Source organism: Eutrigla gurnardus (assembly GCF_963514095.1).
Source record: "Eutrigla gurnardus genome assembly, chromosome: 5".
NCBI classification, from domain to species: Eukaryota; Metazoa; Chordata; class Actinopteri; order Perciformes; family Triglidae; genus Eutrigla; species Eutrigla gurnardus.
The window spans coordinates 5,332,108-5,358,698 of NC_139919.1; the positions used below are offsets into that span (position 1 = coordinate 5,332,108).

Genomic DNA, 26,591 nt, shown 5'->3' on the forward strand with positions numbered 1-26,591 from the left:
TGTGGGAGGAAGCCGGAGAACCCGGAGAGAACCCATGTTGACACAGGGAGAACATGCAAAGTCCACACAGAAGGAACCCAAACCGGGAATCGAACCCAGGACCGACAGTGCTACCCACTCCACCACCATGCAACCTATACTAAGTATATTTAATGGTAATATACATGCAAACACACTGTACTGTGCTGACACACTAATCATCAGTACTTCAATTGTGTTAAGAATTCGTTCACTTTTTTCACGCTATTTTGGACTCATTTTTCATGGACTAAAACTCATTTTGTACTACGTGTAGTTTAGTTCAATTTAAATTGTAGAAAAGCACAATTTGAAGTACATTTGCTGTACTTGTATGTGCTATGATGCTGGGGTAAAAACTCACTCTGGTTACACATACTAGTCCCATCTATATACTGTGAAGAGTATTTGATGTGGGGACAAACACGTCACTTTCATGAACATATTGTTTTGGTTTTTTTTGTTTTACACTGAATTAGATTTGCATCTTTGCATATGAAATAATTTAAATGTAGGCAACATAAGTATCCTAAATATTAACTGCATTTGCTTCTTTATTTAGTGTAACTATTTTATTTTATTTTACATAATTACATAGTAATATGAACAATCAATATATTATAAAGTAGCCATATTTGGTCAAGTCATTTTATTATAATTCTATACATTTAAACAGCATATGATGCTAAATACATTTATTATAGCCTATATTATCCAATTCGTCAAATGACGCTACCCCAAAGCACTTTTGGGACCATTAAGCCCCTGGGAATCAATAGTGACAATGAGTTGACAGCAATATGGATCCAGTATTGTATAAAACTGTTCTGGATTACAAAACCGAAGGCCGATATTTGCCTAATATTACCAAGAAAGAAAAAAATGAAGTTCAATGAAGGGCTTCAAAGTTTATCCTCGAAGGTAAGTTATGGATGTCTAGCTGAAATATAGACATCACACGCTTGCGTTGATGTTACGTTTGTTGATGTTAATGTCGGCCTATGTTACAATTTATTTCCTAGATGGAGCACTCTTCTATTTGAAAGGTCCTAGCAAGGTCATCAAAGCCAAAGTGGTTAGAGGCACAGAGGAGGCTAACGAAATGTTTAGGGTTTTTCATGACAGCTGGTGCATACACTGGACCAAAAAAACAAACAAAAAAAACTAGACGCCATTTCAAAAAGGGTTTTCTGGCCTGGGATTGCAGCTGACATAGATAAATTGGTAAGTAAGCACTTCAATTGAAGAAAAAATGAGAACATTGTTTTTTATATAGTTTCAGCACATTACACATACATATGTATTACTTGCATGTATATTTTCCTTAATATTTTCATTAAATTACATACATTTTAAAACCTGTTCTATATGTCGACTCAAATGTGATATGCCAGCAGATAGTTAACTATTTCATGTGTTTTAAACAGGTGTCAGAATGTGCAGTGTGCCAGTCAGCTGGTCATGTAAACAGGAGGTGGAGTATACCCCACCCAATAAAGGTAGCTGTTGTTGACACATTCTCAAAATCAATGTCTGTTGTTCTATCACAAAACATATCACATATTACCTTACAGATATAAATACATACAGATCTTTACATACTTCTCAGCAGTTAATAAACAACACTTTTGAGCACCTACTATGGTTTTTGTGCAACATCCCTTTAAAAAGGTTTCCAGTGCCCAATTACCATCTTCTGCCCTTTATATGGGGAGGCCGTGCTACAGAAATGTATATTTTTTATTTTGTACTGCTTTTTTCAGATTACACATCCATTTGAGCTGCTCGGCATGGACCAGGGCCCTCATTTATAAAACTGTGCGTGGGATCCTTACTAAAAGTGTACGTACGCCAAAAAGCCAAAGTTTGCGTGCGCCAAAAAAAAATCTGATTTATAAAACTGTGCGCACGCAAGCTGTATGCAATGTTCCCTTTATAAATCACAGGATCACCTACAAGTGTGCGTACCGTTTCCGTGTGGTGAATCACGGCGACAGGTCAGAAAAATAGCGAAGAAACGTCACTTTTCAGAAACGGAGAAGAGACACTTGTTGGGGAGGTGGAGGCCCGGACAATAATTTAATTTAGTGGTCACAGCAGCGGGATCACGAATAAAATGACGCAGTGCGAGTGGCAACACATTGCTGCTGCAGTCAACGGCGTCAGCTGGACGGAGCGGACGGTGATCTGAAGGTAAATGACATCTTTCCGCTCCTAACATGGATTTAATGTATTGCTAGAGTATTTGAGGAGGTTTGATTTTGATGTGACTTTGACGGGGATTGTGTCTGAAAAGGAGGGAGACACAGACGCGACTGAGACCAGAGGGATAAGGGTAAACAGATTTTAAACTTTTATTGTATATAAAACAAAACGTTAAATAGTTTTTGTCCTTCCAGAGTCTGCAGCGTGTGGCGTAGAGGAGGGTGATGTGAGGAGGGTGACGGTGAGGAGGGTGACGGTGAGGAGGGTGACGGCACTGATGCCGTCCTGCAACTTCAGCGAGACACAATCACCGCCATCAACAACGTTGCAGATGAGCTACGACAAACGCACACTGTGATTAATAAAATAATACGTTTACAATCAACATTGATTGTTGTCTTCCTTATCTTACAAACGCATAACATCCATCCGGATTCTTGCGCCCTGTTGATACCCCTTCAGTCGGGCAGGGGGCTGTGGCTCGGGGTCATCGATAAATTTGCGCTCTCCACGCTCCACGACTGAGCGCGCACGAGCGTGCCACTCATTATAGCGCATTTCCTCTGCGCTCTGGTGGTTTAAAAACGAGGATAAGTGTAACAATTATACGATGGCTTAATGGCTGTATGTATGTGTGTTGATGATATATGCACATAAATAAGGAGAATATTTAGTTATTCCCGCTGTGTTCTGCAGTGATCTAATGGAAGGTATTTATTGTATACTGCATTACATGCATTTGGGCCGTCTCCTGCGGTGACAGCGCTGATTCAACATTTCAAAATTATTTTGATTTAAGATACAAGTCAGATTTTAAAAGAAGGTGTTAATATGAAAAAAACTATCACTCATTAAAAGCATCAAAAACATTTCATCATGATAACGCAGATCTAACGTATGATATGGAGTATAATTAAATGTGTGCGAGTCATCAAAAATATATAGTTCTTCTCACGTTTACTGCTGATTCCCCTCCAGTCTCCAGAATGTGCGTACCGGTACGCATGCCTCAGAGTTTGCTTACGGGTACGCACACTTTCCCGTCAAGTTTGGTTTTTATAGATCACAACATTTGCGTGGAAAGTGGCGTACGCACGTTTCCAGCCCCGTTTTGTGCGTACGCAAGCTTTGTAAATGAGGGCCCTGAACTGTAAACTGAAAACAACAGCTATCACAATGTCTGTGTCATGGTGGATTACCTGACAAAGTGGCCACAAGCCGATACTCTCCATACAAAACTGGCAGCTGAGGTGACAGAATGCATAATAAAATTCTTCCATCAGTTTGAGGCTCCTAAAAGAATCCTGACAGATCAAGGAAGAGAGTTTGTGAATGTGGTAAGTTTGAAAATACTTGAAAAAATGTTGCTGAAATATTTCACTCGTGATTTGATCTATATACAGTATATTCTTTATATTAACAGATAAACAAGAATGTTTGTGCAAAGTTGGGGATTGACAGGATTCTTTGTTCACCATATCATCCTCAAACAAACGGACTGGTAGAGAGGATGAATGGTACTATACAAAGGTGAGGCAAATGGTTGATTTAACATGAATTAATTATATATTTAATGTACATTATGGTCATATGTACCATATGGTCTTCAATTAACAGCAGCAAATGCTAGTGGGACGATACATCTTTTTGAGAGATGCCTATTGCCAATTCAAATTCTGATTTTCTTTTTTTAGAGCTCTCAGCAAGCTGGTGGCTACAAAACCAGAACATTGGGATGAGTACTTGGATGCGGTCATATTTGGGTTGCGGACCAAAACACAGATTACAGTTCTTCCCATTCTTTTTGATGTTTGGACGAGAGGCGCGGTACCCAACAGAGGTGCCAGAACACTTCATGGTTGGTAAACACATGTCTCAATATAATTGTAGGTCTATCGATGCATTGTTGAAAACATGGACTGAAAGAATATAAAAAACATTTGTTCACAGGTAGACAGCAGTGTTGAGGGTGTTGTGGCTGAGGAAGCTGTGTCAGAGGACATAAAGCGCCTTGACAAAGTAAAAGATATTGTTCAGGACAAGGAGAAGACAAGGAAACGTCTGAAGCAGGGTGCTCCTAAACCTGCCTTAAAAGTAGGGGACAAGGTGTGGAGACAGAAAGTACGAAGTCAGCAGAGAAAGAGTGGCAATCTGGTGGCAAACTTCCTTGGCCCTTTCACCGTGGTGGCACTACAGGGGAAAAGTGCCAATCTGCTTGCAGTAGATGGGGCTGTCTTTAATAAATTTAATGTTGACCATCTAAAAATTGCAAAGGAGGAGCTGACCCGAATTCCCCACAAAATCAGTAAATCAGTCACCCTAGACTCCGCAGCGCCAGCCTCTCCAGCAGTGCCAGCCTCCACGGCAGCACCAGCATCGATTCGCGCTGTATCGACGTTGCAGAGTTCAGCAGTCGTCGTTGCTGTAATCAGATCAAGGCTACTGCACCTCAAGCTCTGGTTTACTGACCATGGGGAAATCTAAACCCTCTGGTGCACAGGGACGAAAACGGAGGAAGGAGGAGAAGAAGAAAGCCCATTTTAAAAGGTATGTTTTTATATATCAGAGGATATTAAAGTATTGATTAAATTTGTCGTCGTTTGTGTGTTACTGACTTGACATTACTGATGTGTGCCATTGCTCTGCTAAGTGTTGTAGTAAGCTAGCTTGGTAAAGCTATCAAGACCAATTGTCATGCCAGTGAGGTTTGTCTCGTCTTGGTTTTTGTCTTGTGAAATTTCCTGTTTTATTTTGAAGATTAACTCCCCTCTCGTTTCAGGTCACTTGCCCTTCCTCATGTGTCCCTGGTCTGATGTCATCCCTGATTCCTGATTGTCTCCACCTGTCGCCCATTATCCCTCTGTGTATTTAAGTCTGCGTCTCCCCTTGTCATGTACGAGTGTGTCTCGTCTCCTGGTCATGCCAAGATCCATCAAGTTTGTATTTTTGCTTTCTTTTGTTTGTAACTTTTGTAGTCAAGAATAGTATAGTTTAAGTTTGTAGCATTTCAAAGCCATGTTGTTTTTCCTCCCTGTGGAGCGATCTTTTGTTTGTACCTTTTAAATAGTTTAGTTAAGTTTGTAGCCTTCTGAGTCCTCCTCCTTGTCCAAGCCTGACACCAATACAAAATGATACATGACAGAAGGCCAGTATTTGGATAGCGTGTGCTTTGGTGTTGACATCTCACCATCGATTATCACTGATGACAAAAACACAAAATAATTCCCAAATATCCTAAAACACCAAAGGGTTTTGAGGTAGAAGCTAGCTGCTAGCGTCTAGATCAGTGGTAGGTGTCAATAGCTAACACCAACTAAGATGCTAAAGTGTAGGAAGGAACTAATGTCAGTAGGATTCTTCTGAACTTCATTTTAGCCACCTGTGTAATGTAGGCTAGCTAAGTGAACTGTGATTATTGGCTGATTTTGGTTTTATAGTTGACATAGCAGCCTATTTGCCTAATTACCCTGTCAGGAGTAGGCTAGGGCAAGGGTTTGTTTCCCTCTTGACATTAACCATTTTGTCCAGCTTTCCAGCTAAGAAAACATTTATAGTAGTTGTGCCACTAGTAGCCTATTGAAACATTAAGTAAGCACAAGGCTTTGCATGCAATGTTTGCTGTTATCCATTAAGTTGGACCTTATGCATACATTCTTACAAACAATTTGTCTACATCTCCTATTATGTCAGTGAGTTCATCAAAAGCAGCTGCATGTGAAAACACATTACTACATTTACACACAGTGTGTAATTTAGTAAATAGGGGTGTTCTATAATGTGCGTTATAAACTTTTCTCTATATTTTAAACTGGACAGATGCACTCAGGAAATAGTTGCTGACTCAGAGACCTTCACCTACTGGACAGAGCACTCCTAATGCTCCAGTTTTGCCTTCATCAGAAGTTATAATAATAATAATTATAGTTATTATTATTATTATTATTATTATATGTTAGTAGTAGTAGTGTAAATGTATTTGGTTACATAAGCCTCATTTATACAATAAAATGCAAGTATAATGGGATGATGGAAGAAACGATAACTAACAGCATGGCGCGGCTATGTCAAACCAGGTGTAGATAGTTGGGATAAGTGCGTGTTCACGGCATACTTAAATAGACCTCGCGATCACTCACAGAATCATCGATGGGAACATGGATAAAAGCTTATTTTTCATGGCCACCGAAAAACAGCTACTGATGGAGTCATACGAAGAGGTGAAGGATATTATCAAAAGAAAAGGCAATACCAGTGCCTTAATTAAAGAGAGAGAGAAAGCCTGGCAGATGATAGCAGACCGGCTTAATGCGTAGTTCAAAACCGTACCATTAATAAACAGTGCTCCACTAGAACTGTTATAATTAGGCTACAATTAAAGGACTAAAGGAGATACTTTTAAAGTCCACTAATCAACTGTTGTACACTCTGCTTTAAAATTTGGCAAGTAGAGGTACATGTTACTCAGGAAATGTAGAGTATGATGAAGTGCAAACAATTATCTACAATGTGTCATTTAATCTATTTTTCTCAAGTTACGTTTTTATTTATTTATTTTATCTATCTCTCCTTCATAAAGAACAAACGTGTCTGGCCATAAAAGGACCTGGCAGCAAGTTAAGATTAAATACAAGAACATTTTGCAGGCTGGTAAGTGACTTTAAAGTAGATGACAGTGTACAAATGAGGTGAATAGATACAATACATGTTGAATGTCTGTATGATTGTAGCAGTTAAAAAAAAAAGCCCATAGAACTGGCACAGGGGGTGGCCCACCAAGCCAGGATATGACGCCAGCAGAGGAGCTGGCACTCCATTTGAATAAAGGGAGGCCAGTGTTGGAGGGGATCCAGGGAGGGACAGTAACAGACTCTGTCCCAGCCACAGAAACTGTCCGCTTCATTCAAGGTACATAATAGTACTACTGCATATGGAACACAATCAAATAACTGTATTATACTGTCTAATTTTGGATTTCCTTACAGTGTCTGGGAACACAGTCACACTTTTGGAGCCACCAGAAGATGATCCGGTTAGTACATTGTATTGAAATCACAAGTGTGGTATGTCCTGTGAAATCTTAATTCAAGTTCTCTCAATACATGTATGTATATGGCAGGGGGAAGGCACATCTGCAGCTGCAGAATGCACTTCTGCAGATGAGGAGACTGTGTCACTACACTCCAGAAGGCTTGAGGTATGTCAATATTATGGACATCCTGCTTATTTAGTCCATAAAGTATGTGGTGCTAATAGAGTCCCGTCCCAGTCCCCTAAGCAGCCTGGTGACACTGGCCCTCATTTATCAAACTTGCGCAGGATCTGGTGTAGATTCTGGTGTAAATATCAGTGTACGCCAAGTGTCACGTGTGATTCACTAAAAGTGTGTACGCTGCTGATTTCGGCGTAGAACCGGCGTGGCATTGATAAATCCGGCGGCTGAAAACGATCGTAATTTAAATGACACGCCCCTATATATTCATGCTTCAGAGGCCTCCCCCGCCCTCTTTGCGACATGGAGACTCGGAAGACGGCAAAGAAACTAAACTTTTCTGAAGCAGAAATAGAGGTTATCACCACGGAGGTGGAGCGAAACAAAATAATATTATTTGGTTCCCTCAAAAGCGGGATTAAAGGCACACAGAAGAACGCAGTGTGGGCCAAGATAACAGCGGCGGTGAACAGCCGAGGTTGTATTTTATTTCTTGTAAAATATAAAATAAATAATATAATATATAATAATAAATATAAATGGAGTGATATGAAAATCGCCACCAAAAAACGGGCTGCTGCGTTTAGGCGCAGCAGCACCCAGACTGGGGGAGGACAGTCTGACCCAGACCTGACGCTGTCGCAGCAGGAGGAACGGGTGGCAGCGTTGATGGGCTCCCCGACCATCATGGGGATAAGAGGCGGTGGGGACACTGATGAGCCTGAGCTGGATGACGGTAAGAAAGGTGACAGTCTGCAAAGTGCAACGTTTGTTGTATTTTATTAGTATCACTTATACTGGGTGCCATGCAAAACAAAGTTGAATAAAAATAAAATGTCCCCCCCCCAGAACAGCCAGGTCCAAGCTGCGCGCGAGGGGGCCAGGCAGGAGTGGGAGAGGAGGGAGAGCCCACTTGCTCAGCTCCACCACCAGGGTTCCCCCTGCTGCACCCAGACACAGCCATCTGCCCTTCAGTAGTCCGATGCAGCGCTCCACTGTGCCCCGTGTGCGCACGTGCGCAATGTTGTATCTGCGCTCCTGCTCAGTTGCAGGATGGGCCAGTGGAGTTAAGAGGTACTCGGTCAGGGGATAGCCTTTGTCACCTAGTAAACGATTCACACCAAATGTTAGCATTGTAACTTGAATACTTGTATAAAAGTACTTTAACCGCTAGGCTACTCACCAAGGAGATGACTCCGGCCCTGCAGTGCGCCCCTCTGAAGCCGAGTCCCCACGCTGCTGTTTTGGAAGATGTAAGAATCGTGGGTGCCCCCAGGCCACCGGGCTACCACATTCAACAGGGAGAGGTTGGCATCACAAATGACCTGTACATTAATCGAATGGTAACTTTTGCGGTTCACGTATGCGTAATCGTTGTCTGATGGGGGGCTTCAAACGCACATGTGTGCAATCGATCGCACCGATTACATTAGGAAACCCAGCAATCTCATAAAAGGCTCTTTTAATCACAGTTTGCTGAGCATCCGCATACGGGAAATTAATGTACTGCCGTGAGAGGGACTTTATTGCCGCCAGCACTGACGGCATGGTTCGGCTGATGGATGGTTGTGAGATGCCAGCTCGATCCCCAATCTCCCGTTGAAAGGTCCCGGTGGCCAAAAAACCCAACGTGGAGAGCACCGGCACAGGTATAGCACAGGAGCGCCTTGTCTCCCTCTGCAACTGGGGCTCCAGTGTCCGGCAGAGGAGGAGCAGTGTTGCCAGGTGAGAAATGTAGGATTATCGTACCAGAGACATAAAATTATCGTATTTTGAGGGAAATTATCGTACACCCGTCATAACCAAAATAACAAGTCTATTGATGCGCTGTAGTCACTCTAGTGTTGAATAGCGTCTAACATGTTCACTCATTTTCAGTGCTTCTTCTTCCAGACTGGCTCTGCTTCTTCTTAATTTTTTATTTTTTATTTTCCCTCACTCATGGGGCGGGCGCAGCGGACTATTCAGCCAATCATGGCCGTTGTTCTGAGGCAAACGCATACACGTCACTCGTAGCTCACATTTAGAAAAGCACGATTGGCTGGAATTTCCAGCCAATCGTGAAACAGATGCCTTCAGATTCACAAAAAAACTCCGACAGACAGTTGCGACAGGCTGATTACAACCAATTACAACCACACATTCACGGAATGGTGAAATTATCGTATTTCTGGTCTTTTTTGGGATTATTGATCGTACATCGTACAGAGGGCAAAATTATCGTACAAATACGATAATTATCGTACACCTGGCAACACTGAGGAGGAGATCCCTTGGCAGCCGAAAGCGGCTGAGCAGCCATTCATCGCTCTCCTGCAGAAGATCCTCCCGTTGGCGGAAGTTCCGTTCCCGACGGAGAGGAGCGTATTCCTCTAACAGCAGGAGGTCTGCCATCATCAATGTGTGATGACGGTCAAAGTTTCTCGCCCGTAAAATATGGGATTGAATGTGCATCTGACCAATCACACTGGATATCTGTCAGGCCACGCATTGCCTTAATCACCCAGGATTGCTCATGTCAGCCTGACAATCGGGCTGTCTCAAAATGTTGTTTTAATTCATTCTTAAATGTATACTGGTACTGTATACTTGTTTCGTTTTCTTTGTTTTATTTAATTTCGTAATTTTGTTTTATTTTATTTCGTTATTTCGTTTTATTTTATTTCGTTTTGTTTTATTTAAGTTCGTTTGTTTTGTTTTGTTTTGTTTCATTTTATTTTGTTTTGTTTTATTTTACTAATGACAGTAACAACACTGCATCGCTGCATCAGTATGATCTATTTATGATCTGACACAGCCTCTGTCCTGACTCCTGCATGCTTTACGCTGGTTCCAAATGTGCGTACACCTGGTCAGAGCTGGCGTGAGATTTGTGCGTACCGTACGCTCACGCTCAGATTCATAAATGCCGATCCTTGCGGTGAATTTGGTGTACACCCATTTTTTCGGTGTACGCAAATTTGATAAATGAGGGCCATTGTGAGTATTGCCTAAAGTAAATCTATATTGTGCACAAATCCTGCTGTGCTAATTGACATTTCTTTTACAGACTTCACAAACTGTCAGGAGACTGTATGCAAAGCACCTGGAGAAACAAATAGAGCTGGCAGACATTAAAATTAAATTAAAGAGGAGAAATCTCCATGAAATGGAGCTGGATCTTGAGATAAAATGCAGAACAATGAGGAAACTGGACCTGGAAATCCAGAAACTATAAAAAGAAGTGAGTATTTCAGTGCACACAGTAACCATAACTGCAATACAGTGTTTTAATCTTTGTTGTTTTTGCTCTCTCTATTCCAGGATCCAAGAAACCAAGAGAAATGAAAAAATAAAAAAAAATAAAAAAATCAATTAGGAAACATTGTGGTGTCCTCCCATTTTCATTAATGTATGAATGAAGTAGAATTTAAAATAACCACCAATGCTAAATGAAATGCACACACAGTGACTTTCAAGACATTTTATTTACTAAGGATGGGCTAAATCCAAAAATCAAGTGAAAAAACTTGTAATATATTGCTCCCCGACGAGTCTGTCATTAATGTTGTCTGGGAAGATGGGAGCATTTTCTCAGACAACATCAACAGCTACTCGGGGGGGCCTGTCCTTTCTTAGGCCTGCAATGTTGTGCAGTACTGCGCATGCAGCATTTACATCACGGGCCCTGTCCGGGGAAACCCTCAGGTGGTGCAGGCACTGAAAGCGAGATTTCAGAAGGCCAAAGATCATCTCAATTCGAGCCCTTGTCCTGCTGTGCGCATGGTTGTAGGCCTGCTGTGGTGGGGTTTGGGGGTCCGCAAGGGGAGTCAGGAGGAATGACTCGCAGGCGTAGCCTTTGTCTCCCAACAGCACACCAGAGAATTCACCTGATAATGCAAGATATCATTTAGAAAACACCACAGCAGAGTTAAACACTCATGATGTCCAAGGTGCTTACAGCACAAATAAAATGTGTGGCTTACCTTGTGAAAGTCTCTCGTAAATTGGACTGGACCGAAAGATTCTGGAGTCATGCACTGAGCCAGGCCACTTGGCCTCTAAATTGCTGACAAGGCAGTCGGCGTCACAGATCATCTGATTGTAACCTATTAAGGTCATTTAATGCACAGGATAAATTTATGTAGGTCATAGTAACCACAAATCACTCTTACCTGAACATTGATGCTGTGGAAGGATTTCCTGTTGATGTAATCTCCCTCATGTTCTCCTGAGGGGCGTTTGATCCTAATGTGTGTGCAATCCACTGCACCAATGATGTTGGGGAAAGCTGTATGTAATGTAACACAGACCATCTGTGGTACAGTGAGAGCATGGCTTTGTGCTGTCTGGTGCTGTATTTTTGGACTCCGCAGCCTACATAAATATCTCAGTCCATCACCTGAGAATCTGTATCTCTCAATGAGATAGTCATCTCCAAAGGCCAATGGGTCTGACCTGTCCCGGAACTCTCTTTCGTGCCTAAATGCTCGTCTGAGGATTAGGGCTTCCTCATCCAGTACATCCTCCAAAAACGGACAAGCCATTATGTAGAGGGAACAGGTGAATGGGAGTTGGACCTATATATACTATTTTGCCCTTGTCACATATTTCATTGAAAACACCTTTGCAACTTCATTAGCTGTGTTTTGTAATCTCAATTACTGCAATAAAACATATTTATGAAACCTCTGACAATTTGACAAGCAGTCTTCATTAGCATAGCAATATGACACTTGGCCCGAGTAATAATACTACCATTTGAATCAATATAAAAAGACTGTTGCAATTACAAACAGCCAACAGAATTAAATGAAATGAAAAATGACTATATATGTAATATTTTAATGCAGGATAATTAAAATGATGCAAGATTCTTAGAAACACCATGGACATGCTGTAAAACACATTAATTCCTCACAGGATTGATGGTGGAAACACAGGTGAAACTCTAGGATTAATCTTAGCCTGGCTGTTAGCCTGGTCTGGAGCAGGCTAACTGCAGAGAATAAATCATCATGGTAACTTGGCCAGGTTAAGTTTGACCTGCTTTCATGCGACCAATTTGAGGCTAAATTCAGCCAGGATAACCAACATATCCCGGCTTAATCCCTTATCTTGATTTTGTGCAATAGCCCTCAGGGCTACACAGCCTGAAGCAGGTAAGATAAAGTATAAAATATTAGGAAAAGAAAAAAAATAACAAACAGTATTATCTAGTGATGTTATGTTGGGACCTCACCATGAGGACTACACAATGCGGCCTACAAAAGCCTTCACATGCGGTCAGGACAAAAAAGATGACGTCTGAAGCCTCACTGCCCAGCTGTACCGTGCGATTGCTTCAGGAAGTGGTTCAGATTTTGCTGCAAGGATTTAAAGCTATATAAATCCCTCAGGCTCCATTCAAAATGTGGGTTTTTGAAGGAGAGTTGAAGTCAGTTGAGAGTTTGGATAGAGTTTGGATAGAGTTTGGAGAGTTTGGAGAGTTTGGATACTAGAGTTTGGATGGCGTTTATTAGTGATGTCCAAATGAAGCTTCGTGAAGCATTTTCTTTATTTTCTGGGGGTTGAAAGCAATGGAAATATTTCGGCCTTCAACCCTTTGTTGAACAGAGAGCGCCATCTATTGGGCTCAGAAAATAAAGAAAATGCTTCACGAAGCTTCATTTGGACATCACTAGCGTTTATATAGTTTGGAGATAGTTTGGAGAGTTTAGGGAGAGAGAGAGATTTAGGAGAGTGGGGAGAGTAGGATAGGTGATAGAATGGAGCCAGCGAGGAAGAGGAGGATTTTCCCTGTGTGGGAACACTTCGATTTGATATCTCCTAACAAGGTAAGCTAAATCTAACATTATTACAGACGCATTAGGTTTGCTTATCAAAAACTGTTTTTCACGGTTTCTTATTTTATTCAAAGGTGAGGTCTTTATTGTGTTCCAAGGAGTCGGGGCACAATAACAACACCTCATCCATGCTAAGGCATTACCGTGCCTTGCATGAGAATACAGAGGAAACTAGAGCTTCATCTAGCCAAGGTAAATCATAACAATATTACAAACACACTATCACAATTTTTCCATGTTTACTTTTGTTTATTGTGCAAATAAAGACAAGTAACACTGTATTTATTCTCTTTTAACTGGCCACCAGAAAACAGGAGCTGGATGAAGCCCTTGTCTCCATGATAGTGAAGGACACACAGCCCTTCAGTATTGTGGAAGATGTTGGATTCAGGGCATTTGTGACCAGCCACGGCAAAACCAGGAACAAGTCAGCCTCGGAGCATTTTGACTTATTCACAGATTCTGAAAGTGTAGTCCTAAGCTTTCAAATGATGTCTAACACATGGAAATCTTCTACTTCTCTGAAAACTGTTCACTGAGAAAACTGGCCTGAAAGATTTGCAAATCTCACCTCCCCTCACCTCCCCTCATTCCTCAAGAATTGCGTGGATTTCCTACTGAAACATGGCGTACGCTAGAATCCAGAAACTGTCGTACGCACAAAAAAAATCAGATGTATCAAAGTGTGCGTACGCATGGATCCAAGCACTTTTCCTTTGTACATCCCAATCAACGTGGAATTGAGCGCACATGTAGAAGTGCTAAACTCCTCCCTGTCCACGCCCCATTTAAATATGCAAATTAATTTAAATAGGGCCAGGGAAATGTGAGTGGGAGCGTGTTTGTGAGGCAGTGAACGCTGTGGGGTCGGAGCAGCGCACACTCCCTGAAATAAAAAAGAAATGGTCCGACGTGAAGGTGGAGGTGAAGCGGAGGATTTCGGCCCACGTGACCGCGTGACCGCAACGGGCAGGGGGACAGGAGGGGAGGAACTGACCCCCTTTGACCAGAGAGTGGCGGCCATTGTGGGTGACACAGCTCTAACCGGAGTTGTGGGGGCCCATGAGGGCGACACCGATCATCCCCAAGGTAAATGTGTTAAACTCAGAAATGTTGTCATTATACTGGTCGTACAATAGGCTGCTCACATTACACATGCTCGTGGGTAAAGTTGCCAGGATATAAACACATTGACTCATGTTTAATTAATTAATTTTTTATTATCATCATTTCTGAATAGACGATGAGCCAGGAGAAGGCACCTCCCCCGGCGCCGCGCGCCCTGGCGTCTCCACCAGCACCTCCACCAGCACCATGCTCCCCGGCGTCTCCACCGCCTCCACCAGTACCACGCGCCCCGGCGACTCCACGCCAGCTGCTGAAGTCCGCCCGACTGGCCGTGTCCTCATGCAAGCTGTGCTGGAATGACAGGAGGAAATTGTTCGAGCGATCCATGGCGTCAATGATCGTCTAGATCAACTGATCAATGACCTTGGGGATATTTGCAAGGCAATAAATGCACTTAAAAAGTAAATTGTGTCCTTGCCTCTTTACATCGTTGAAATCGGATGCTGCCGGGCCCGTATCGCTTCCCGGGGTGGGTTGAGGTTGACAGGTCCGGCATCCTGTTCCTCTGGTGGGGGGATGTTTTCTGGCAGTGGTATGCCATGGCGGTGTGCCACGTTGTGCAGGACACCACAGGCCAGCACAATGCGGCACACCTTCTCCGGTGTGTACAGCAGCACCCCCCCTGACCTGTCCAGACAGCGCCAGCGCCCCTTCAGCAGGCCGATTGCCCTCTCCACCACTGCCCGAGTTCGGGAATGGAGGTCGTTGTACCTCCTCTCTTGCTCGGTGCCGGGGTTAGTGAGAGGGGTCAACAGCCACGTTCTCAGGGGGTAGCCACTGTCCCCTGGAGTCAAATGGAGGAGGAATACGACATGTGAAATAGATTTAGTTTTATATATTCATTTAGTTGTTTTACTTTGTTCATGCACCACTTGATTGAATCACTATTACTTTTTGTAAAATATATATATATACACTCAACAAAAATATAAACGCAACACTTTTGTTTTTGCTCCCATTTTTCATGAGATGGACTTAAAGATCCCAGATACACAATATTACCATTTCTCTCAAACATTGTTCACAAATCAGTCTAAATGTGTGATAGTGAGCACTTCTGCTTTGCTGAGATAATCCATCCCACCTCACAGGTGTGCCACATCAAGATGCTGATCTGACATCATGATTAGTGCACAGGTGTGCCTTAGACTGTCCACAATAAAAGGCCACCCTGAAATGTGTAGTTTTTTGCTTTATTGGGGGTCTGGGGACTCAGAACCAGTCAGTATCTGGTGTGACCACCATTTGCCTCATGCAGTGCAACACATCTTCTTCGCATAGAGTTTATCAGATTGTCAATTGTGGCCTGTGGAATGTTGGTCCACTCCTCTTCAATGGCTGTCGAAGTTGCTGGATATTAGTGGGAACTGGTACACGCTGTCGTATACGCCGGTCAAGCACATCCCAAACATGCTCAATGGGTGACATGTCCGGTGAGTATGCTGGCCATGCAAGAACTGGGACATTTTCAGCTTCCAAGAATTGTGTACAGATCCTTGCAACATGGGGCCGTGCATTATCTTGCTGAAACATGAGGTGATGTTCATGGATGTATGGCACAACAATGGGCCTCAGGATCTCATCACGGTATCTCTGTGCATTCAAAATGCCATCAATAAAATGCACCTGTGTTCTTCGTCCATAACAGATGCCTGCCCATACCATAACCCCACCACCACCATGGGCCACTCGATCCACAACATTGACATCAGCAAAGCGCTCACCCACACGACGCCACACACGCTGTCTGCCATCTGCCCTGAACAATGTAAACCGAGATTCATCCGTGAAGAGAACACCTCTCCAACGTGCCAGACGCCATCGAATGTGAGCATTTGCCCACTCAAGTCTGTTACGGTGACGAGCTGGAGTCAGGTCAAGACCCCGATGAGGACGACGAGCATGCAGTTGTGCTTCCCTGAGACGGTTTCTGACAGTTTGTGCAGAAATTGTTTGGTTATGCAAACCAATTGTTTCAGCAGCTGTCTGAGTGGCTGGTCTCAGACGATCTTGGAGGTGAACCTGCTGGATGTGGAGGTCCTGGGCTGGTGTGGTTACACGTGGTCTGCGGTTGTGAGGCCGGTTGGATGTACTGCCATATTCTCTGAAACGCCTTTGGAGATGGCTTATGGTGGAGAAATGAACATTCAATGCACGAGCAACAGATCTGGTTGACATTCCTGCTGTCAGCATGCCAATTGCACGCTCCCTCAATGCTTGTGGCATCTGTGGCATTTTGCTGTGAGACAAAACTGCACATTTCAGAGTGGCCTTTTATTGTGGGCAGTATAAGGTACACCTGTGCACTAATCATGATGTCAGATCAGCATCTTGATGTGGCACACCTGTGAGGTGGGATGGATTATCTCAGCAAAGCAGAAGTGCTCACTATCACACATTTAGACAGATTTGTGAACAATGTTTGAGAGAAATGGTAATATTGTGTATCTGGAATGAATTTTAGATCTTTAAGTCCATCTCATGAAAAATGGGAGCAAAAACAAAAGTGTTGCGTTTATATTTTTGTTGAGTGTATATATATATATATGCTACCGTTAGTGGGAAACAAACAGAAGGACAAAACAACTTCATTACAAGGATTGACAAGACTGATCACACTTATATTAATGACTGCAGAAGTGCGCCATGGCTACTGCAGTGTGACATTTCCAACTTTACGCACGCGTTTATCGACACAAATACTGAACAATAAAGGGCTTGTTAGATAGCTCTGCCGCTCTATTTTCACCAGGGAAAAACAAATGCACATATTTGAATGCACTTGCCCAAATGGGCATTGTGCTGGTTTACATTCGGGGTGCAATTAAACGGATACATTAACTCACCGAGAAGCCACTCATCGCGCACCGTGCCAGCCTCCAGCCTGTTATGCTATTAGTAAGAATTGTTGGGACCTAACCGTTAGGACTACACCATGCGGCCTACATAGCCTACACAGGACAAAGGGACAAAGGGGATTAAAAACTACACCGCCATTTTAGTTTCACATCTCACCCAGGTGAGAGATGCGACGCCACCCAACTGGTGCCTATTGGCTGACAATCTTCAGGGAACCCCGGGGGGTCCCCTGGAGCGGCCTGAGCTTTATAAACCGAAGCCGCCTGGAGAACGCTCTCTTACTCACTCTTACTCTGACTCCTACTCTGGCGTCTCTTCCTACAACCGGCGCAACACCACGTTGCAACGGGAGGCGACCCCCTCCTCCAGCGCACCGCTGCAACAAGAGGAACCAAGCCGGTTCCTGCCTTCCAGCTACCAGACGCTGTCTGAAGTAAGCTAAGCTGACTAAATCGCCAAGCCGCGATTATATCGCCGCTCGTGGAAGGAGGAAATGTTATGGTTATAATATCGGGTATAATACTGAACATGATAAAAAGCTGAGTTTAAAAGAAGAGCTTATGGCTAATAATAATAATTCATGGTAAAATGTGGTTAAAAGGACTGTGTCATGATTATAATGTTGAATGTTGTTTAAAACAGGATATAAGCAATGAAAATAATAGTAATTCATGGAAAGACTTGATTAATAAGATAGTTCATGATTTTCATATGTTAATATAGCAATTCATTACAAAGAGTGAGTTAAAGAAGAAGAAGAATTCATTGTTTTCATGTGTCTTGAGTTAAAAAGGTTAAAATCGGTGTTCAACTGCTTTTGCCTGGCAGGTATGGAAGATGACAACAGAGACAGTAACAGCACTTACAGATAAAAATAGTTTATTTTATATCACATTTTGTTTACAACATTTTATTTACCTTTTATCAAAATTCACTTGCATAAGTTATATTTTTGGAACTTCAATTGTTTTTATTTTCTTTATCAAGTCTGTGGCGAATGTGCTGCACAGTGATCGATTGTTGATGCCTGTTTTCCGTGTTGTCGAAGAAGCAGTATGGCTGACTGATGAGAATACACACTGGCTGCTAACGTGTCGTGCTCGTGTAGTTTTTCCACCTTTTTTACATTATCTTTTCCCCGGCAACGGGGCGTAACAGAAACACCAACTGTTTTCTTTATTTGAGTTTGATCAACGAGAGGAAACCCGCTCCGCTCTCGTCTGGACGAAGCCGACTCATCACGTCCCCCGCTGACGCCGGGGCCCACGAACTACCGCCGTTACGGAACGCCGTCATCGTCTTACGCAACGATACCAGTAAGAGGCTATCAGTCTGGGCAGAGACACAAGTGATAGTGTAGGATATGCTTGTAATTCTTGTTAATGTGTTTTAAGTTCTGATCGCGGACCGCCGAGTCCGTTGGTTCATGTGCTGCTGTATTTGAATACCGATCGTGTACCCACGCAGCTGGGTTGATTTCTGTAACAGTGTTTGCGACTAACCTCCGCCATATTCGCGAGCTCAGAAAGCCTCTACTATCAGTTAAAAGACCGGTCTCGCGGAATAAACGCCAGAATATCTCAGAATATCGCTCGCGCATTCTCTCTCTCTTTGTTTGTGTCACGCTAACACACACACACACACATACACGCCGCACACACGTGTCCTAAGCCAGCTGTTCCCGGCGGACGCTAGGGACATAGCTACATCTGGTGGCTACATGCGGCTATCTCTCTCTCTCTCTCTCTCTCTCTCGCTACTCCATCGGACGCCAGTGGCTCCGCCCCTGAACGCGTTGAGGACGTAGCTCCACCTCTCGCTCTCTCTCTCTCGCTCTCTCCCTCTCGCGATCCTGTCTGACGTCAGTGGCTCCGCCCCTGAACGCTGTGAGGAATAGCTCCATCTGATGGTCGCGCCCGACCATATCTCTCCACCTCTCTCTCTCTACCTGCACACACGCACACACACACGCACACACAAACACACACACACTCCACGTGTCTCTCCTTCTGTTTAGCTTAGTTTTGTGTGTTAGGTAGTTAGGTAATAAGGCTTTGTTAATTGCAGTGTTATTGATTGTGATCATTATTACTGATTTTAATAAATCTTATTATATTATAACTAGCGGTCTCTTGTGCTTGTTGTGTATATGTCACTGGATAACAGCAGGTTGTGAAGGCTAGTGCTTGAATTTCACGCCTTTTTAATTGTTCGATTGGTTTTGTACTCCTATGCCAATGATTGGCATGTGAGTATAAAACCTTTATATTGAGACTGAATACAGTTTTAGGTTATCTTTTCCCTGATCCCAGGGTGGTGCCCCGTTTATTCATGATTATATCATGATAATATATTAAATATAATTATTAATACCGATAATCATATTGATATTAATAATTAACTGTTGATAACCAAATCTGCTCCTGCTACAACCCCAACAGAATGAACGAGTCATGCGTTGAACCAGGCCACCTTGCCACGATGTTGCTGAGCTGCTTTTGCGCATCACATATTATTTGAACATTTATTGAATGAAAATGTTTCCTGTTGACAAAAACAAATTCATCCTGTGATGGCGCTTTTATAGCAACATGTGTGCAGTCAATAGCTCCGATTACATTAGGGAAACTACGCTTTAATGTTGGCCTGTTCAACAGCATTGTATGGGAATTTGATGTACCTGGATGACATTCTTATGACCCCGTCCCACACAGCTGGCATGGCTCGGCTCAGAGTGGACTGGCACACTCCTGACCGGTCGGCCAGTTCCCTCTGGAAGGCTCCTGTTGCCAGAAACCCCAGAGTGGTCAGCACCTGTGTGGGCACGGACAACCCCTGGCTCCTGGCTGTGTTTCTTTCTAGGGCCGGCCGCAGCTCTGCGCACAGCTCCAGTAACACGGGCCTCGGCAACCTAAAACGACTCATGAGCCAGTTGTCGTCATTTGCTAACATATCCTCCCGTTCTCTAAACACCCTCTCAAGTCTGATGTTACCGTTTGCGATGTCTTCTAACAAGGCCAAGGCTGCCATTGTTAATGCCATTTTTTCATCACTTTGCGCATGCTTTTATATCCATCCATATGATTGCAAACACGTGTGTGTTAATTGTCCATTAATCTGTCTCTGATGTGCACATTACTCTGAGGACTAATTGTTTTCACATAATTAACAGTTTCCCAGCATCACCTCAGAGTGTCGCCAAAGGAACAATAGCTGTAGAAACGTGCTGTGGGACACCGCACATTTCCACGATCATTTCACTTTTGATACATCTGAACGTTGGCGTGGAAAATTACGTACGCCACGCTTTTGTGCGTACGCAACATTGATACATGAGGCCCCTGGTGAGCAAGGAAACACAATGGTGCTCATTTGCATCTCATTCAGATAAGCCCTCCCCCCTACAGATGTCACTCATAGCGGTTTCACACTGGCGGGCTCCGGCCCGGTTCTGGTTCCCGAACGCAACTTTGAACCGGGCCGGCGCGTTCAGACTGAAAAAATAATTGGTTCGGAACCTGAAAAGTGGTTCTCAGCAGAACCTAAAAATAGTTGGTTTTTTCTTGCGAACCATGACGTCATCAGTGGGCGTGTCGAGCAGGAAGCGGGAAGGAGAACAAAGAAAGGAGGAAGAGAAGGAAATAAAGCAGGAAGAGAAACAAAGCAGGAAGAGAAGGAAATAAAGCAGGAAGAGAAACAAAGCAGGAAGAGAAGGAAATAAAGCAGGAAGAGAAATAAAGCAGGAAGAGAAGGAAATAAATACGATGGATAAGAAAAATGTTCAGTGGTCGGCAGAGGAAAAAAAGTGTTTGGTGGCGATTTGGGCATCACCTGAGTTTCAGGGAAAACTGGAGAGCTCTACAAGAAAGAGCAAGCTCTATACTGAACTCTCGGAAGAGATGGCCAAGGCTGGATTCACCCGAACACCAGATCAAATTATTAATAAACTAAAAAAAATGAAGAAGGATTATAGGGACACGAAAAAAGACCTGAATAAAAGTGGAGCGGGGCGTGGCGATACAGGCGAGTCGTATGAGCTGCTGGACAGCGTTATGGGTCACAGACCAGCGAACCAGGTGACAGGGGCACTGAATTCCGCCACAGCTGCCACAACAATTGACGATGGCGGTAGGTTACATTTACATTTACATTTAGGTCATTTAGCAGACGCTTTTGTCCAAAGCGACTTACAATAAGTACATTTGTCAAAAGAAGGAAACAAAGAAACCACGACGTATCATTGCCGATGCAGTAAGAGCTAAAAATAGAACAAGTGTTAGGTCCTCATCTGAGTAAAGTAGTACTTCAAGAGCAACAGTGCTAAGATCAGAGTGCTATAGGTAAGGTTTTTTTTTTTTTGGGGGTGTCGAGGGAGGGTGTTAGTGGGTCATGCTATGTAGAGTCGAGGTGAAGTCTGAACAGGTGAGTCTTGAGCCTTTTTCGGAAGATGGCAAATGACTCTGCTGTCCTGACATTGGTCGGGAGTTCGTTCCACCACTGAGGCGCCAGAACAGAGAAGAGTCTGGACTTTGCTGAGCGACATTTGTTTGATTTCAGCGATGGTGGTACCAGCCGGCCAGCTGAAGTAGAGGAGCGAAGTGCTCGCTTCGGGGCATGAGGTTTGACCAGTGTTTGAAGGTAGACAGGTGCCGTTCCATTGATGGCCCTGAAGGCCAGTGTCATCGTCTTGAATTGGATGCGTGCTGCAACAGGGAGCCAGTGGAGGTCACGGAGGAGGGGGGTCACGTGGGAGAATTTGGGTAGATTGAAGATAAGGCGTGCTGCAGCGTTCTGGATATGCTGTAATGGTTTAATCGCAGAGGCCGGGAGTCCGGCCAGGAGAGAGTTGCAGTAGTCAAGGCGGGAGATGACCAGTGCTTGGACCAAGAGCTGCGTTGCATCCTTTGTGAGGGAGGTCCGAATCCTGCGGATATTGTAGAGGGCGAATCTGCAGGATCGGGCCACAGCAGTGATGTTGGGGGTGCAGGATAGTTGGTCATCGAGGATTACACCCAGGTTCCTCGCAGTTGAGGAAGGTAATACTGTGATGCCCTCGACAGTGACCGACAGGTCCATGCGAGGGCAGTCTTTCCCTGGGATGAAGAGGAGTTCTGTTTTGTTCAGGTTAAGCTTGAGGTGATGTGTAGTTGTCCAGACAGAGATGTCAGCCAGACAGTCCGAGATGCGAGTTGCAATGTGAGCGTCAGAGGACGGGGGAAAAGAGAGGAACAGCTGGGTGTCATCTGCGTAGCAATGGTGGGAGAATCCATGCGATGTGATAACAGAACCTAGTGATCTGGTGTATAGTGAGAACAGAAGCGGTCCTAATACTGAGCCTTGAGGGACACCCGTGTCCAGAGAGCAGGGTTTGGACATAGAGCCATTCCATGTGACCTGAAAGGTGCGATTTGTCAGGTATGATGTAAACCAGGTGAGAGCAGAGTCGGATATGCCAAGTTCAGCCAGAGTGGAGAGGAGAATTTGGTGGTTGACTGTGTCGAATGTAGCAGATAGGTCAAGGAGAATGAGAACGGAGGAGTTGGATGATGTTTTGGCGTCTCGCAGGGACTCGGTCACTGTGAGGAGGGCCGTCTCAGTGGAGTGAGCAGTCCTGAATCCTGATTGATTTGGGTCTAGGAGGTTGTTCCGCGAGAGATAGGATGACAGTTGGTTGTAGGCGGCACGTTCCAAGGTTTTAGAGAGGAATGAAAGAAGAGATACAGGTCTGTAGCTTTGGATGTCAGTAGCATCTAGGGTGGGTTTTTTAAGGAGAGGCTTCACGATAGCGGTCTTAAAATCCGCTGGAATGACACCTGAGGTGAGGGAGGAGTTGATCAGGGTGGTGAGGAATGGCAAGATGTCGTGTGAGATGTCCTGGAGAAGAGAGGAGGGAATCGGGTCAAGGGAGCAGGTGGTGGCACGGTTAGATGTAACAAGTGCGTGAACGTCTTCAGAGGTGAGGGGGCTAAAGCTGGTCAGACCATCCGAATTGAGAGTTGAGGGAGATGTCTTCTGGGAGGGAATAGGCGTGAATGAGGAGCTGATGTCATTTACTTTCTTGGTAAAGTATGTTGCAAAGTCATCGGCAGTAAGGGAGGAAGGGGGGGGGAGGGGTAGGAGGGGTGAGGAGGGAAGAGAACACGGAGAAGAGTTTCCTGGGGTTGGAGGCAGAAGAGTTGATCTTAGCCAGGTAGAAGGCAGATTTAGCTGCCGAAACAGTTGAGGTGAAGTCAGAGAGGAGGAGGTGGTAGTGAGCAAGGTCCTCGTGCTGTCCCGATTTCTTCCATTTTCTCTCTGAGGCTCGCAACAATGATCTGTTGGTTCGCAGAGGTGTAGTGTGTAGGTTGACTACACACTACACACACACACACACACACGAAGGAGAACTTCGGTCGATTTAAACATGCAGCTTCATTGCTCAAGCTCCCCTCGACTTGCCAGTACCGAAGACGCGAACACATTTGGTCCAACCATTACAGGCTCTGTGAACGGAGAGTTAGCATTGACAGCTAACAGCATGGGGTCAGAACTTTACACTGTTTTAAGCGTCTTAACAAGCTCCAAATCTCACCCCAAAAGTTATGCAACATCAGCAGACACCTTACAACACAGCACGGTAGCGTGTAGGACTCAACATGAATAAAAAAGTAGTTAAAACAGTGTGTTTGTGCGAGCAGCCACATACCGGTTTGTTGACGTCCCTGTCTGCCGGTAGGTAGACCAAACTAGTATATCCATCGAGCGTGCGCTGACTCCCTCACTGGCAGAGACGGAAACTTGAATTTTGCAGACAGAAAAGTATTCCACCATTGGCCTTGCACAGGTGAAGTGATAGCAAGGATACTTTAGTAATAATAGAACAGGGAATAAAGGCTATATCTAAGCCTGATGACTCATCTGATTTAATATTGCCTTCAGAATTATCCGACACCACCACCAACTGTGAGCCCTCCACCAGCGGACATGACACCAGTGCTGCTTCGGGAGGGGAAATCCCTGACCAGAGTCAGGCAAACAAAAAAGGAAGTAAGTATTTGGGGCGAGACCCTCTTTCTAGTGATGATGATGATGATGATTTTATGAAGATTGCTTTGGATTTCAATGTAAATCAATCTGGTTATATTTAAACTAACATATAGGTGCAAATTGAATCTGTCCTGTCTTCTTGACCACCAGGGGAAATGATTTCTGCATTGCTTAATGCCCGTTTTCTGTTACCCAGGAAAAAGGAAGAGAGATACAGATATTCTTGATTACCTGACAAAGTCAGATGAGAGGGCGGAGGAGAGAGAGGAGAGGATGATGATGCAGATGCAGCAGAGCACCACTTCTCTGCTGGGGTTGGTGGAGAGGATGGTCTCTGCCATAGAGGCTGTCAGCAACCCAAATCAGGGACAGGGATGAACATTTGCACTTTAATTTCACTGTTATTAATGTTTTTTTTAAAGCCAAGTTTGTTGTTCTAATGTTTCTTTGTTTACATTTCATACTTGAAAAGTTTAGAGTTCAGATTTTCTGTTATTTTGTATAAAGTTAAGATGTTTTTAATAAATGATAATATATGTGTACATATTTATGTTTAAAAATTAGTATTTAACCAGACATCTGTCATACTGTATATATTTTGTAAGAAATACACTTTTACTTTTTAAATCAGACCTTTGCTGTTTGTGTTTATTTACACTGTTGAAACAAAGGCACTGTATAAAAAAGGACCTTTTGTTAATAACAATTGGACATAAATGCCACATCTCTCTCAACATTTAAGAAAAATATTACAACAATAACTATACAAATGTGAGATTATGGTCTAGAAACTATGCAGCAACGACTACAGTATGTGCTTATAACAGCATCATAACTAATAAATAAAGCAGGTGAAAACTGATCAAATGTTCAGGTCAGGTGAGAATGCAAACAGAATTATGGAAAACAAATACTGTACATTATAATCTGTCCATTAGTTAAAATATTCGAGCAGTGCAGCTCTAACATCAGCTCCTTCTTGGTGATGTTCCTGTAACATGTGAACAGGTGGCTGCACATTCTCCATCACTGGAGGGCCTTCCAGGTAACGATCCCCATGCTCTTCACAAATGTTGTGCAACACACAACATGCTAGGACCATCTTCTTGGTGAGGTCCACTTGCGAGTCATTCCTCTTCAGGAGACACCTCCATCGGCCTTTCAGTTTCCCAAAGGTGGTCTCCACAATTGCCCTGGCACTGCTGAGTCTTGCATGGTAGTTGTGCTGCTCCTGGGTCAGTCGGCCTGTATCCGAAAAAGGCTTCATCAGCCAAGGTTGCAGTGGGTAGGCAGGGTCTCCAATTATATAGTGTCCTACATCACGTCCAGCAATATTGACAGTGTGCTGTTTGAAGAACTGTCCGTCATTCACAATTTCCCAGAAATGTGACTGTCTGAGAACGCGTGCATCATGAACACTGCCAGGGAAGCCTACACACACGTCCCAGAACAGACCCTTGCCATCAACAACACCCTGTAAGATGATGGAGTGCCATCCCTTTCTGTTGTGAAAGTCACGTGGGAACATTTCAGGTGCTAAAATGGGGATGTGGCTGCCATCTATTGCTCCAACACATTGAGGTGCCCCCCACCTGTTGTCAAAAAATTTTGCCATCTCCATCAGCTTTCTGGCATCAGGGGTCTTGATGTGATCAGGAAGCAGCACCTTGATCATAGCATAGCAGAAGTCCTGCACACAACGGCATACAGTTGAGACACCAACGCCAAAAAGGTGACTCACACTCTTGTATTCGTTGTTAGTGGCCAGTCTCCACAGGGCGATGGCGATCCGTTTATTGACGGGCACGGGCAGGCGGTAGTTCGTGGTCTTCCTTTGCAGGACGGGGCTTAGACGACGACAGATGTAATTAAAAGACTCCCGCGACACTCTAAAGTTGCTAATGAAGCTTTCGTTGTTAAAGCCAGGAACAATAAGATCCCACCACTCATGAGAACGGGGATGAGCCCACACCCTCTCTCTTCTTCTGATGGCGTTTATGATTGCCTGTAGAGTTAAAAGTTCCATTAAATTTATGTTTTCTTAACATGTTTTGTTAAATACGGTGTAGGCTAACAGTTAGCCAGGCCAACGATAGCTACGTCTACATAACCGTTATAACCGTTAAACATATAAATGTACTTTTTACATACCATTCGCCTTATACGTAATCTTCTTCTACGTCTTGTCATGAGCTGGTTCATGTTGATGTGCTGAATGTGCGCAAATAACTGCAGTAAAAGAACAAACGCTCTCAGGTAATCCACTCGACCTGCCATTTTGCCGTTGCTTTGTTTACTTCCGCCTGTGTGACGCGGAATGA

The 26,591-nt window shown here is 43.9% G+C and overlaps 1 protein-coding gene and 2 long non-coding RNA genes across 3 annotated transcripts in view; 1 reads left to right on the top strand and 2 right to left on the bottom strand.

The window, feature by feature from the left end:
* The window catches only part of LOC311013480 (complexin-2), a 656,754-nt gene that overhangs the window by 358,205 nt on the left and 271,958 nt on the right, over positions 1–26,591 (bottom strand). The gene's annotated exons all lie outside the window — the stretch shown is intronic.
* Positions 6,796–7,418, top strand: LOC311013615. The gene is made up of 4 exons (XR_014597172.1): positions 6,796–6,870; positions 6,951–7,128; positions 7,206–7,252; positions 7,340–7,418. It is a non-coding gene; the product is annotated as an uncharacterized lncRNA (long non-coding RNA).
* LOC311013696 lies at positions 11,069–11,705 on the bottom strand. Its single transcript, XR_014597180.1, has 3 exons — positions 11,587–11,705; positions 11,398–11,509; positions 11,069–11,301 (listed from the first exon to the last, which is right to left on the bottom strand). It is a non-coding gene; the product is annotated as an uncharacterized lncRNA (long non-coding RNA).